The sequence below is a fragment of the Nyctereutes procyonoides genome, unplaced genomic scaffold, assembly GCF_905146905.1.
Source record: "Nyctereutes procyonoides isolate TBG_1078 unplaced genomic scaffold, NYPRO_anot_genome, whole genome shotgun sequence".
In the NCBI taxonomy this organism is placed as follows: Eukaryota; Metazoa; Chordata; class Mammalia; order Carnivora; family Canidae; genus Nyctereutes; species Nyctereutes procyonoides.
In genome coordinates, this window is record NW_026575020.1 from 23,896,225 (window position 1) to 23,909,279 (window position 13,055).

A 13,055-nucleotide genomic window follows, 5' to 3' on the forward strand; every position below is an offset into this window, starting at 1 on the left:
CCTTGTAGACCCCAACTGAGCCCTCCATCTCCCTCCCCTTCCAACTCTCCCCTATATAATCTGCCTTCAATGCTTTGTTTCTTTACTTATTCATTTATTTTTAGAGGTGCTGGAGGGGTGGCAGAGGGAGAGGAGAGAAAATCCTAAGCAGTCTCGCACCCAGCAAGGAGCCCCAGCGCAGGGCTCCATCTCACAACCCTGGGCTCAGGACCTGGGCCGAAATCGAGAGTCCGTGGTTGAACCCGACGGAGCCACCAGGCGCCCCTCTCTTCAGGGTTTTACAAGTAGTTTTATTGAAGTAATTTATATGTAATAAAAGTCATTCATTCTGGGCGTAGAACTTGATGAATGTGGGTGATTGTGTGCAGTTAGATGCACATTACTGTTACCCTAATGGTTCCCCGCCCCCCTTTGCAGTCCCTTCCCGGCCCCAGGCCGCCATTGATTTGCATTGTGTCACTATCACTTTGTCTTCTTCAGAGTTTCATGTCAATGAAATTATACTATTTGTCGTCTTTCACGCTTGGCTTTATTACATTCAGCCTGATGTTGTGGGATCTGTATATACTATTGCATGTGTTAACATTTCATTCTTTTTATTGCTGAGCAGTATTCTTTTTTTTCTTTAAGATTTTTTTTATTTACTCATGAGAGACACGGGGGGGGGGGGGAGGGAGAGAGAGAGAGAGAGAGAGAGAGAGAGAAGCAGGTCCCATGCAGGGAGCTGGATGCGGGACTCGATCCGAGGACTCCAGGATCATGCTCTGGGCCGAAGGCAGGCGCTAAACCACTGAGCCACCCAGGGATCCCGCTGAGCAGTATTCTTTCCTATGAATATACTACACCTGGTTGATCCCATTCATCTGCCAGTGGACTTTGGCGTTATCGTTTTTGGCTAATGTGTATAATGATAATATGAATAACATCACTGTACTAGTCTTTGTAGAGACAGGTTTTAATTCCTCTTGGGTTAATACCTAGAAGTGAGATGGCTAGGGCACATGGTGAGTGTGTGTTTAATTTTATAGGGCCCTGTCACTGCTTTCCGAAGTGGCTAGAGTATTTTATATTCCCGCCAACAGTATATGAATGCTCCACTGATGCCACATCCTGACATTTGATACGGTCAGTTCTTTTACACAGCAGCCCTTCTAATGGGTGTGCAGTGGCATATCATCTCCTGATGACTACTCATGCTTACTGCCTTCTCATGTGTGCATTGGCTGTTCATATGTCTTCTTTTGGGAGTGCCTGTTAAAATCTTTAGCCCATTTTCTTTTAGTTTGTTCCTAAGTGATCTCTATACCCTACATGGGGCTCGAAACCTACAACCTTGAGATCAAGAGTCACATATTCTACCAGCTGAGCCAGCCAAGCACCTCTTTTTTTATTTTAATTTTAATTTTTAAAGATTTTATTCATTTATTCATGAGAGACACACAGAGAGGGGCAGAGACACAGGCAGAGAGAGAAGCAGGTTCCATGCAGGGAGCCCGACATGGACTCGATCCCGGGTCCCCAGGATCACGCCCCAGGCTGAAGGTGGCACTAAACTGCTGAGCCACCCGGGGTGCCCCCAGCCAGGCACCTCTTGCCCATTTTTTTTTTATTGGATTCTTGCTCTTGCACCTTTTTCTTTTCTTCTTCTTCTTCTTCTTCTTCTTCTTCTTCTTCTTCTTCTTCTTCTTCTTTTTCTTTCTTTCTTCTTCTTCTTCTTCTTCTTCTTCTTCTTCTTCTTCTTCTTCCTTCTTCTTCTTCTTTCCTTTCTTTGAGTGCTAACAAATCTTTTTAAAAATATATTAATTATATATATATATATAATATATATATAGTGAGGGGAAGGGCAGGGAGAGAGAGAGAAAGAGAGAGAGAGAGAGAGAGAGAGAGAATCTCTCTCTCTCTCTCTTTTTTTTTTTTTTTTGAGAGAGAATCTCAAGCAGACTGCACACTGAGCACATAGCCTGACGCGGAGCTCGATCTCATGACCCTGAGATCATGACCTGAGCTGAAATCAAGAGTTGCACACAGGAGTAGCCTGGGTGGCTCAGCGGTTTAGTGCCGCCTTCAGCCCAGGACCTGATCCTGGAGACCAGGGATAGAGTCCCAAGTGTGTCTCTCTCTGTCGTAAATAAATAAAATCTTTTTTTTTAAGATTTTATTTATTTATTCATAGAGACACAGAGAGAGAGAGAGAGGCAGAGACACAGGCAGAGGGAGAAGCAGGCTCCATGCAGGGAGCCTGATGTGGGACTCGATCCAGGGTCTCCAGGATCAGCCCTGGGCTGCAAGAGGCTAAACTGCTGCGCCACCGGGGATGCCCAAAATAAATAAAATCTTAAAAAGAAAAAGAGAGAGAGAGAGAGAGAGTCACACATGTAACTGACTGAGCCACCCAGGCACCCCTAACTGATCTCTCTATGTGCTTTATATATGCAGCTCTTTGTCAAATATATTTTGTGAATATCTCCTCCTCCTTATTGGCTTTTAAACTGCAGATTATGTTAATGAGTTAGTGGGTCAGGACGATTATATATGTCTTGAATAAAGTAGAATAGAATAGTCACTCACAGAAGGTATCACACACGGTAAGGCTAAACATTGCTTCACACACTTTCAGTTGTTTGTGTGCATATAAAACTGGGTCACAAAGCAAAATGTATACCTTCCCCTGATCATAAATGTTTGAAAGCCTCTGCTCTAGCCCCATAGGTGCTCAAACTATGTGTGTTTAATGACCAAAGAAGCAAATAAACGGACTGGCCTTAGCCGCGGAAGGTCTCTCAATCTGCTGGATTTCTCAAATTCATGGCATTTTCAGTGCCTCCAGCAGCAGCTGCAGGAAGGAGCTGAAACACTTTTCATAGCCTACTTCCTTTCAGTTGAGACCGCATACCCCCACCCCCCATGTCCCCTACTGCTGCTGGTTTACAGCTTCTTTTCAGTCAGGTCACTGTTTCCTCAAGTATATACCTGATGCAAAAATCCCTGAGATTTCTCTGTGTGGCGAATTGAGGGAATATTGGGAAACATTAGATCAAGTAAAGGTAAACTGTTATCTTTATTGGAAGACTTCTCAGAACCTTTAGTAAGTTAAGGGAGGGATGCTTGGGTGGCTCAGTGGTTGAGATCTTGGAGTCCCGGGATCGAGTCCCATATAGGGCTCCCTGCATGGACCCTGCTTCTCCCTCTGCCTGTGTCTCTGCCTCTCTCTCTCTCTGTGTCTCTCATGAATAAATAAATAAAATCTTAAAAATATATATATGCTAAGGAACATTGTGAACCTCCGAGAGAGAGAGCACTGGATCCTTCACCAGGTTTATTTGAATACTAAATCTTTCCTCAATCATGATAGCCACAAGGTGGAAACAACTCAAATGCCCATCAACTAATGAATATATAATCAAAATGTGGCATGTCCACACAATGGAATATTATTCAGCCAGAAAAAGGAAGGAAGCACCAACACACATGGCTGGATTTTGCTAACATTATGCTGTGAAGAGCAGACACAAAAATAGCACAAATTGTATGATTCCATGTATACAAAATGCCCAGAATAGGCAAATCTATAGGGATGGAAAGTAGATCTGTGGTTGCCTGGGACTGAGGGAATGAGGAATTCAAGGGGGAGAGCAGAAGGGCAGAGTTTCTTCTAGAAATGATGAAAATGTTCTAGAATCAATTGTGGGGATGGTTACACCACTCTCTGAATATACTGAAAACCACTGAATTGTGTACTTTAAGTGTGTGGATTACATGTATACAAGTTATAGCTCTACAAAGCTATTATACAAAACAGATTGCTTTTTGAAGAATTAGTGTTCTAAGGAACTCTTGTAGGAAACAGAGATCCAAGCCAGGCCAGCTGGGTCCCCCTGGTGGCCTGGAGGACGAGGTTCACCTGTGATCCTTGAACTCTGCCCCGCCCCCCACCTAAGGAAGTCCATGGGATTTTCTTTGCCAACAGAGCCAGAGTCAGAGTACCGCCCTGCAGTTATAGTGCCTCGTGGCACAGGCACGGAACCAGGGCTGGGTAAGTGTGGAGCTTATTTTTAGTCCCCATCATGACCAGGTTAGAGACGACAGACCCTTGGGTGCTCATGTACCAGCTGCACTTGGAAGCTGGTAGTCGGCGCTGTGTTGGTCCCATAGGCGCCCTCTGTCCTGGCAGGGGAGCCAGCTCAAAATAGCACAGGCTGGGACACCAGTTGGGAAACCAGATGGGAAAGTCTGGGGCTTGGGAAGGAGTGGATCAGGATTTCATTCCCAGTTCTGCTGCCTCTCTGTGTGACCTTGGGTACAGTGTTCAGTCTGGGCTTTCGCTTTCCCACTTTGGAAAAGAAGAAATAAGTTTCTGCTCTTCTTCCTCAACTAGGCTTCTGGAGACTCCACGCCGGAGACCGTTAAGGTTGGAAGGGACGTGGGTGCTTGAATCTGCTATCTCCTCTCCCCACCAAGCCAACCTGCTTGAAGCTTTCAGGGGCGAAGGAGCTAACGACCTCCCATTTCATTGCCCAATAGCTGTGGCTGTGGCTGTGGCTGTGGCTGTGGCTGTGGCTGGCGGAAGCTCTTCCTCATGTCACCCTGACTTGTGCCAACACCTTCCACTAGCCTCTGTGCTCTCCCGAGGGCAGCATGGAATGTCACTAATGCCTCTGCTACGACGCCCAGCAAGGCCCACGTTCTTGGGCCCTCTGAGCTCCCTGAGGTGCCAGGAGGCCATTCCCCACCCAGAGCAAGCTTGCACATCCCTGCCTTACACTGGGGCCAGTATCCTGCGCTGTTCCAATCCTGGCCCCCCAGCCTGTCCCTCACCTCCCTGGCCTGGGCCATCTGTCCCAGCTTCCCATGGCCTCTCAGACCTGCTGCTAAATGACCCTCTGGCTGTTCCCCTTCCCAGATGCATCTTCTATTGCCCCCCAGGTGAACTTTTTTCTGACCTCTGCGAGGACCTCTCAGCACCCACCTGGCCCTCAGAGGCCCCTTTTCACCCCACTGAGCCTGTGGCTGGGTTATTCCACCTCTGCAGAGAGAGTCCAACACACTGGACAGCTCACAGTCCCATGGAGATAGCGACTGTGCCCATCTGTCTCGGTGTTCCCATCTAGTGGTGAGCCCCAAGTCCATTTACCTCCTCCAAACAGGAGTGCAGCTCAGGTCTCCTTGAGCTGACCACAGGCCTCCAACATGGCCTGACCATCACAGCAGGGCCAGGAAGGGCATAGGAGCACTGCCTGTCTCTCCTTCTGGAAGCCACCTTCTATTAATGTCCAGATGACTAAGGCCACAGGGAAATCCCTTCACATCTAGGAACATCCTTGTTTATGCCTGGTTCTGTGCCCTGATGGGTGTGAAGTGCTATCAGATGAAGTCCTCAAGATGATGGCTCCCTTCCTTACTGTGTGACCCCACCAGGTCATCCCTTGTTCCCCAGCCCCCCAGGCCTTCATTTTCTCCTCTGTATGATGAGAAGCTGGGCTCTGTCACTGGCAAGCCTCTCTGGCTCTTCGGGGCAGCTGGGGCCCAGGCCATCCTCACCCTTACATTGGACATCCTGCTGGGTTGGGGGTCCTAGGCCACCACCAGCCCTTGTGTCACTGACCAGAAGCAGCCCTGTCCTGCACACGGCTGCTGTCTCAGTGAGTCACTGCACCACGGCATGTTTATTAGGATGGTGGGAGTTCATTTTGCCAACTTTGGAACCACGGGAGCCGGCTAAGTTTAGAACAAGCCTCCAGCGTGAGGACGCCGTGTTCCTTCTCCTTCTGGCAAAACACGAGACTTGAGCTATTCTTTTCATCTTCATTCTCCCAGACACGTCCTCAGCTTTATTTACCACTAGATCTGTCTTCGCCCAACACAAACTCCTCTGTAATTTAGGGAGAAAACACCCCCAATCATCCTAAGGTTGAAAAACATCTGATCATTGGAATGTTTCAAGGACAATAACAAAGCTTCTGCAAAATAGGATGCTTTCTACTTAAAGCAGATGTAAATCTAGTTCCTGTGGATGGGCTTCATGAGATGCAGGGAGCCCCCTATATCCTTACGTGAATGTGCTTTTACCTGGGTAAAGTGTCCATAGTTTTTATCGGATTCGCAAAGGGGTTCATGACTCCTGCTCAAAATCACAAATCTCAGATTTAGAGAAAGATGGCCACCTGGCACCTGCACTGTAGAGTCCTTCCCAGCTTTGGGCTTTCCATGATTAGATACTGGATGTCTTCTCGGGATCTGCACTGGGAGTGAAACCCTAGAGCCTGACTAAGGTGGGACATGCCACAACAGCACTGCTGGGAGGAGAAGCTTCAATTTGGTGGCAGTTGGAGAGAGGTGTGGAGCCTTTCACCTGGAGGGGAGTGATGTCATCACTGTAAACTGGGGAGGAGGTCAGATGGGTCGGGGTGAGCAATTCAGGATTAAGAGGGTGATGAGATGAAGCAACAAGAGGCCAGTTGGGATGTGCTCCCAGCTAAATCAGACAATGAGATGGGTCCTATATTAGCATTTAAAGGGGCATGTGGTGGGCACCTGGGTGACTCAGTGGTTGAGCGTCTGCCTTTGGCTCAGGGTGTCATCACAGGGTCCTGGAATCAAATCTTGCTTCAGAATCCCTGCGGATGTCTCCCTTTGCCTATGACTCTGCCTCTGTGTGTGTGTGTGTCTCATGAATTAATAAATAAAATCTTTAAAATAAGTGAATAAATAAATAAAGGGCCATGTGGTGTTGGTCTGTCCGCTCACCTTCATTTACTCCACTCAGTAATTGCAGTTTTCCATCCAGGAGAACTTGTGCTTGTAACTTATGGCCTATGTTTACCCTCCTGTTGGTTGCCTTAAATCAAACGAGCTCCTTCTGATCACATAATCCCACTGTCCTCAACTCATATGTCCCACAAACACAGAGTACTTGGCCCCGACATGACAATTCATGTGACCGCAATCTCCTATGTAATTGGGAAGGTAAGTCTCATCAAAAGAAAACAAGTGATGTGTTCAGGTGTCAAGTGCCTGTGACCCTCTGCTTATCTACACCACCACAACATCATCTACATGCCTCTGTCTGCCCCCACCAAGTTAGTGGAGATTTATACGTATCCTGCCATTAGTGTCTGGGGTGTGAAAGAGAGCGAGGGTGGGAGGGTCTTCCTGGCTAGTGTCCCCCGGTCCTCAGCAAATTAGTCTCGTGCTAATGCCTCTGCCTTCCACCTGTAGTTTGGCCATTTAACTGAAGTGCAAGTGAAAGATGCATGCCATGACTCTTTAGTCTCCTGTAGTCTGGAACAGTTCCTTAGTTTCCCCTTGACTATCATGACCTTGATCACTGTGAGATTACTGGCCAATTGTTCTATAGAATGTTTCTCAATTAGGGCTTGCCTGATGTTTCTTTATGGTTGGACTGGATGATGCATCTTTGGCAGGAATGTCACAAAAGCCTAGCTGTCCTCCTCTTGTGGCATCCTATCAGGTGGTGTGATTTTGCTTTGTCCTGTTACTGGTGATGTTCACTTTGTCACTTGATGAAGGTGGTGTCAGCCAGGCTTCTCCACTGTGAATTAACACTTTCCTTCTTTGTAACTAATAAGCGTTTTGTGACAATGTAAATACCCCATTTCTCCCTAAGCACTCAAGTTGTGTACTTCTTTCTTTCTTTTTTTTTTTTTACTTATTTATTTCTATCAGAATGGATTCGTTGCTTATTTTATCCAATGGGTTATAATCTCTTACTCTCATTGTTTATTCTGATGCTCAAAATTTCCCCCAGATTTGGATTGAGAGAACTTCTCCCAGCCAGCGTCTGTGGCCTTTTGACAAGTCCCCATCATTCTTAAGTGCCTCCTTGCCTTCTGTTTTAAGAAGATATTTTAGGTTCATCTTGTACTTTCCCAGGCTCAGCTTTGGGATCTACCATTTCTCTATGGAGTTCTAATTCCATTTTGTTGCAGAGTGCATTTGGAAACCAAGCTCTATGCCCTAGGTGCACTCGTTATATTTGGGGCACACACTTTCTCTGTTAAATACTACGAGTTTATACCTTTTGAAAAGTTTTATCATGGACTCTGAAATAGTCCCTCTGTGGAGTTGCAACTTTTGAGGCCATACAAGCCTGGAGCCACTGGGAGTCATCTTCCTACTACTCTAAGTAGGGAGGGATCTTCCTGCAGTAATATTCTGTCGGGGAATGAAGTCAATCAGAGGCAAGTGGACGTGAGAGGGAGAGACACATAAGGTCCCATGGCACCATTAGATCTAGCCACGCCTAAATCCCTTGAATTACTTGATTACATGAGCCATTATGTTTCTTTTTTGTCTAAGGGAAATGCCAATCAGGTCCCTTGCAACCAGGTCCCTTGCAACCAGGTCCCTTGCAACCGAAGCAGTCCCCATCAATATACTAAGTAGCTAATGAGTGACTCATCTGTAGCTTTATGTCATGGGATCTAGGCTTCAGCTTTCAAGGTTGGTTTGCCACCCCTGTAGGGAGGAGGGGGAGTTATTTCTGCTTAGTCCGGGCCATCAGTGCCTGAGCTGTGATTACCTCGCCACCTAGCTCCCTAATGTCACTTTCTCCTCCACACGGACCTCTCTCACGTGGCTGCTAGTGTCCCCAGGAAAGGGTGCTGTGCTGTCCCATAGGCCTCAAGAAGGAGACTGTGTGGGCAAGGCTATCAGCTCCCTTGGGGTCCGTGCCAAGCCTGGGCACTGGTTGCCCTTATAAGTCCCAGGCAATGACTAGGCTGCAGTGGTCAACGTAGTATTACTGGAGGCGTGGTGAAAGCGGGAGGCAACTGCAAAGTTGGGGAAACCAGCCTAAACCCAGACACCAACAATGACTACACCAGGGGAAGTCTCGCCAGAGTCCCAGTCCCAGCCCCATGGGCAGCCTCTTTCACCCTCCGGGGCATCTGCCCTTTTCCTCCTCCCTAGATAGAAAAGTAGAACTTCTGGCCGCTCTGCTTTGGGTCTACATTCTCTACATCCTCTTCTAGGGTGACTGGTTGAGGGGGGCTGCCTGGCTGCTTCAAGAAACAAAACTCTAGGGGCGCCTGGGTTGCTCAGTTGGTTAAGCATCTGCCTTAGGCTCAGATCATGATCTCGGGGGTCCTGGGATGGAGCCCTGTGTGTGGGGGGGGGGCAGGAGAGGGTTTCCTGCTCAGCAGGGAGTCTGCTTCTCCCTTCCCTTTTGCTCCTCCCCTCAGCTAGCAGGCACTCTCTCTCAAATACATAAAGTTAAAAACAAACAAACAAACCAAAACCCTACTCTTTCCATGATAAGCTAGGAGAATCCAGGTGTCTGCAGCCATACATGACCAAAGCCTGAGTGCTTCCTTCTCCTTCTGGAATGACACCAGGGGGCTCGGCACAAACATCTAGGGTGCTCAGCACTCCCCACCCAGTCCTGAAGGCTTCATCACCAACAGGAAATGAAGATAGGCCTCAGCATCCTGCCTACAAATATAGACCTGATCCCCTGGGGACTCTCCTGGACAGAAAACAAGGACACACACACACACACACACACACACACACACTGCTCGCACCAGGTGCATGCCACACCCACATGCTCACACACTCACACATACATATACACTGCACACTCTTCTCCCACAATTTTCAAAACAGTACAGCCCATGCCTACATACCAAGCAAGGTTGGAGATCTGATCCCTAAAGATAACACCATTGAGCAAAATTCCCATCTGTGCACATTCAAGGCAGCATTTTATGGCCATCCTGATCCATCCCAAAATAAGATTTGGTCTACCGTGATCAGCCAAGGGCCATATAAGTGTTTCTCTCAAACCAAGAGGGGCTTGTGCCCCAAATATTATTATTTTAAAGATTTTATTTATTTATTCATGAGAGACACACAGAGAGAGGGGGGTGGGCAGAGACACAGGCAGAGGGAGAAGCAGGCTCCATGCAGGGAGCCTGATGTGGGACTTGATCCTGGGTCTCCAGGATCACACCCTGGGCTGAAGGCAGCGCTAAACCGCTGAGCCACCAGAGCTGCCCCCAAACATTGTTTAAAACTTTTCCTCCCCAACACAGAGGACTTTTTTTTTTCCCATAAGAAAATGTTTCAAAAGTCCCAGATGAATGTTTGAGACAAGGCTCAAGGGTAAAGTACCTGGGCTTCCTGGCCTCTTTCCCTTCTTTCCCCTTTAGGGATCTTGCAAATAGGAAGGTGTCCCAAACTCAGCCCTCCTGGGGCAGGCTGAGGAGTGGGAGACACAGCCAGCCCTCATCTCCATGGCAAACCCCAGGGCACAGGGCTTAAGTTCCTCTGTTTATTGTTTCCCTGTTACACCTACTTCTGCAACAGGCTCTGGTAGAGGACTGAACTGATGCCAATGGAGGCTCAGAACGAAGAAACCCAGGGTCACATGGTCAGTGACAGGCTAGGCTGGGATTTCAACCCAGTGCTGGCTGCACGCAGAGCCAAGAGCTCTTGCATCGAACCAGCAGTCTATCACACAACTGCCCTCCACAGAGTCTGCAAGGATTCTCATCCACCCAGCCCATGGCTCCCCTACTCCTGCCCTGAAGGAAGCTTCCCCTTGTCTACCTGTATCTCTCTTGCTGTCCTTCTTGCCTCGTTTCCCTTGCCCCCAGCAGAAACACACTCCCCTGCAGTCTTGGACTCTGACCACAACCATCTCTTAGCTTCTCTCTTCTTACCCAAGCAGGACCTTCATCCTCAAGACCAAGAGTTTCAGATAAAACCTTCATGCCAAGTCTTTCCTGGCTATAGCTTTGTGTTTCAGCATTGGTGTCTCAAGGCCTCCTCCTAGAATCCTCCGGGGCCCTGATCTGGTTGCTTCCATACCCCCCCCACCCCCCGCCACAACATGAACTCCTTGCAGTGTGGCTTTCTCCTCCATGTTAGCAATTACATATCCTTCATCATCTAGAAGACTTATACAAATAAGATAGAATGCAATCTTCTTTCTGGGGTTCCTGGAGATCCCCAAGTGGTCATATCTTGCAGAGGTGATAGTTTTTGTCAATCTAGGGCAATGGGAAGAATGCAAATAAGATGTGCCTTGAATTTTATCCTGGCCACTTCCCAGCTCTGTAGGTCTAGGGCAGCTGCTGACTCCCTGAGAATCAGTTTCCTAGTCTTGAACTTTCTTCCATTGGACTGGTGAGGATTAACTGGGATAAATGTTTTTTTTTTTCTTAAATATATATTATATATATATTATATATTCATGAGAGACACAGAGAGAGAGGCAGAGACATAGGCAGAGGGAGAAGCAGGCTCCATGCAGGGAGCCCGACCTGGGACTCGATCCTGGGTCTCCAGGATCACGCCCTGGGCTGAAGGCAGCGCTGAAGTGCTGAGTCACCTGGGCTGCCCCTGGGATAAATGTTTCATTCATTCCAAAAATGTTTCCTATTTGAGTGAGTGAGGTGCGTTGAGTATCAAGCATAGAGTCCCACCTTCCGTTTAGTAGCATGCATTAAAGCAGGTGAGGCCTGACAGATACACGGTACTCAGTAAGGCATAGTCCCTCCTAACTCTCCAGACCAGGAAAGATCTATTTGTATTGATTTCACTGGAAAATTTCCCATTTCTCTGAAGTTCCCCAGGAACAAGCAGTCTCTGGTAAGGTTTTGCCAATGAGTACATCCCCTGCAGATGGCAGGCCCGAGATCAGAGAGAAGTACATCATGGGTACGAAGTCACATGGCAGGCTGGTGGGCGGGTGACAAGGATGGCGCCAAATCGAGGTGGAAGACTCTTCTGTCCTGCTTGGATGGTTCCGGGCCTCGTTGTGCTCCAGTCCACCCTCTTATCTTCTCCATCCTGCTGTGCCTACTTTGCTCCGGCTCGCATCTGCTCAGGACAAAAAGTGCATGCGGGCAGTCCAAGGGCAGCGAGGGCGCAGCTGGGTCCAGAGCTCCAGCAACGTCTCCAGAGCATGTTCCGTCTCCTGTCTCTTTTCTGCTTCCCTCCCCCTGTTGGTTTGAGTCCCCAGCTGACCTTCTTCATGTAGCAGGAAAGAAGTCCCAGGGCAGTCCCAATTCTGTTTCCTACTTACCTAGCACTTGATGAAAAAGGCTGTCCTTCCCAGTAGGTTCAGCCCCCAAATCCAGGGAAGACCTCTGATTGGCCCTGCCTGGTCACGTGTCTGCCCCAGAGCCAACCTCTCTGAATGTGGAAAGGGGTCTGTGCACCTCTGGGAGCTGGGGAGGGCTGCTTGGCCATCCCCTCAAGGAATGAGCTTCCCGCTAGAAAGGCTATGTTCCCACAAAGGGGGAGGGCTACGGGGCAGACGAAACCATCAGGAACCATCAGGTGCTGCCCATCAAAGCCTTAGATTCCCCCCCCCTTTTTTTTTAAGATTTTATTTATTTATTTATTTATTTATTTATTTATTTATTTATTTATTTATGAGAGACATACAGAGAGGCAGAACACAGGCAGAGGGAGAAGCAGGCTCCAGGCAGGGAGCCCGATGCGGGACTCCATCCCGGGACCGTGGGATCACGCCCTGAGTCGAAGGCAGATGCTCAACCACTGAGCCACCCACATGCCCCTTGTAGCCTAGACTTCTAAAGCCATTAGTTATTGTGCCCACGGGTACTGTGGGTCCCTCTGCCTCCTGGTCAGAGAAGCTACAGTGAAAAATGAGCATGGTTGTTGGGGTCAGGTGGCTCTGGTACAGAAATGTGTGACTTTTTTTTTTTACATTATTATTATTTTAGAAAACTTTTTAAGTAGTCTTCATGCCCCATGTGGGGCTCAAACTCACGACCTCAAGATCAAGAGTCACATGCTCTACCTACTGAGCCAGCCAGGCACCCCCAGAACTGTGTGACATTAATCAAATTCCTCAATCCACTGGAAGCCCAGTGAACAGTTCCTGCATCCCAGACATGGAGGATTAAACAGGTCAACCACCAAGTCCAATACTTGGCATAGAGGAGATAATTAATCTACATCTGGCCTCCACTTTGGTTGCAGACATTCACCTCGTCATCTGAGTTGGACCCAGACCATGTTGTTCTGTGGTTGGGGGACCACTTGCTCCTCCTGCTGAGACT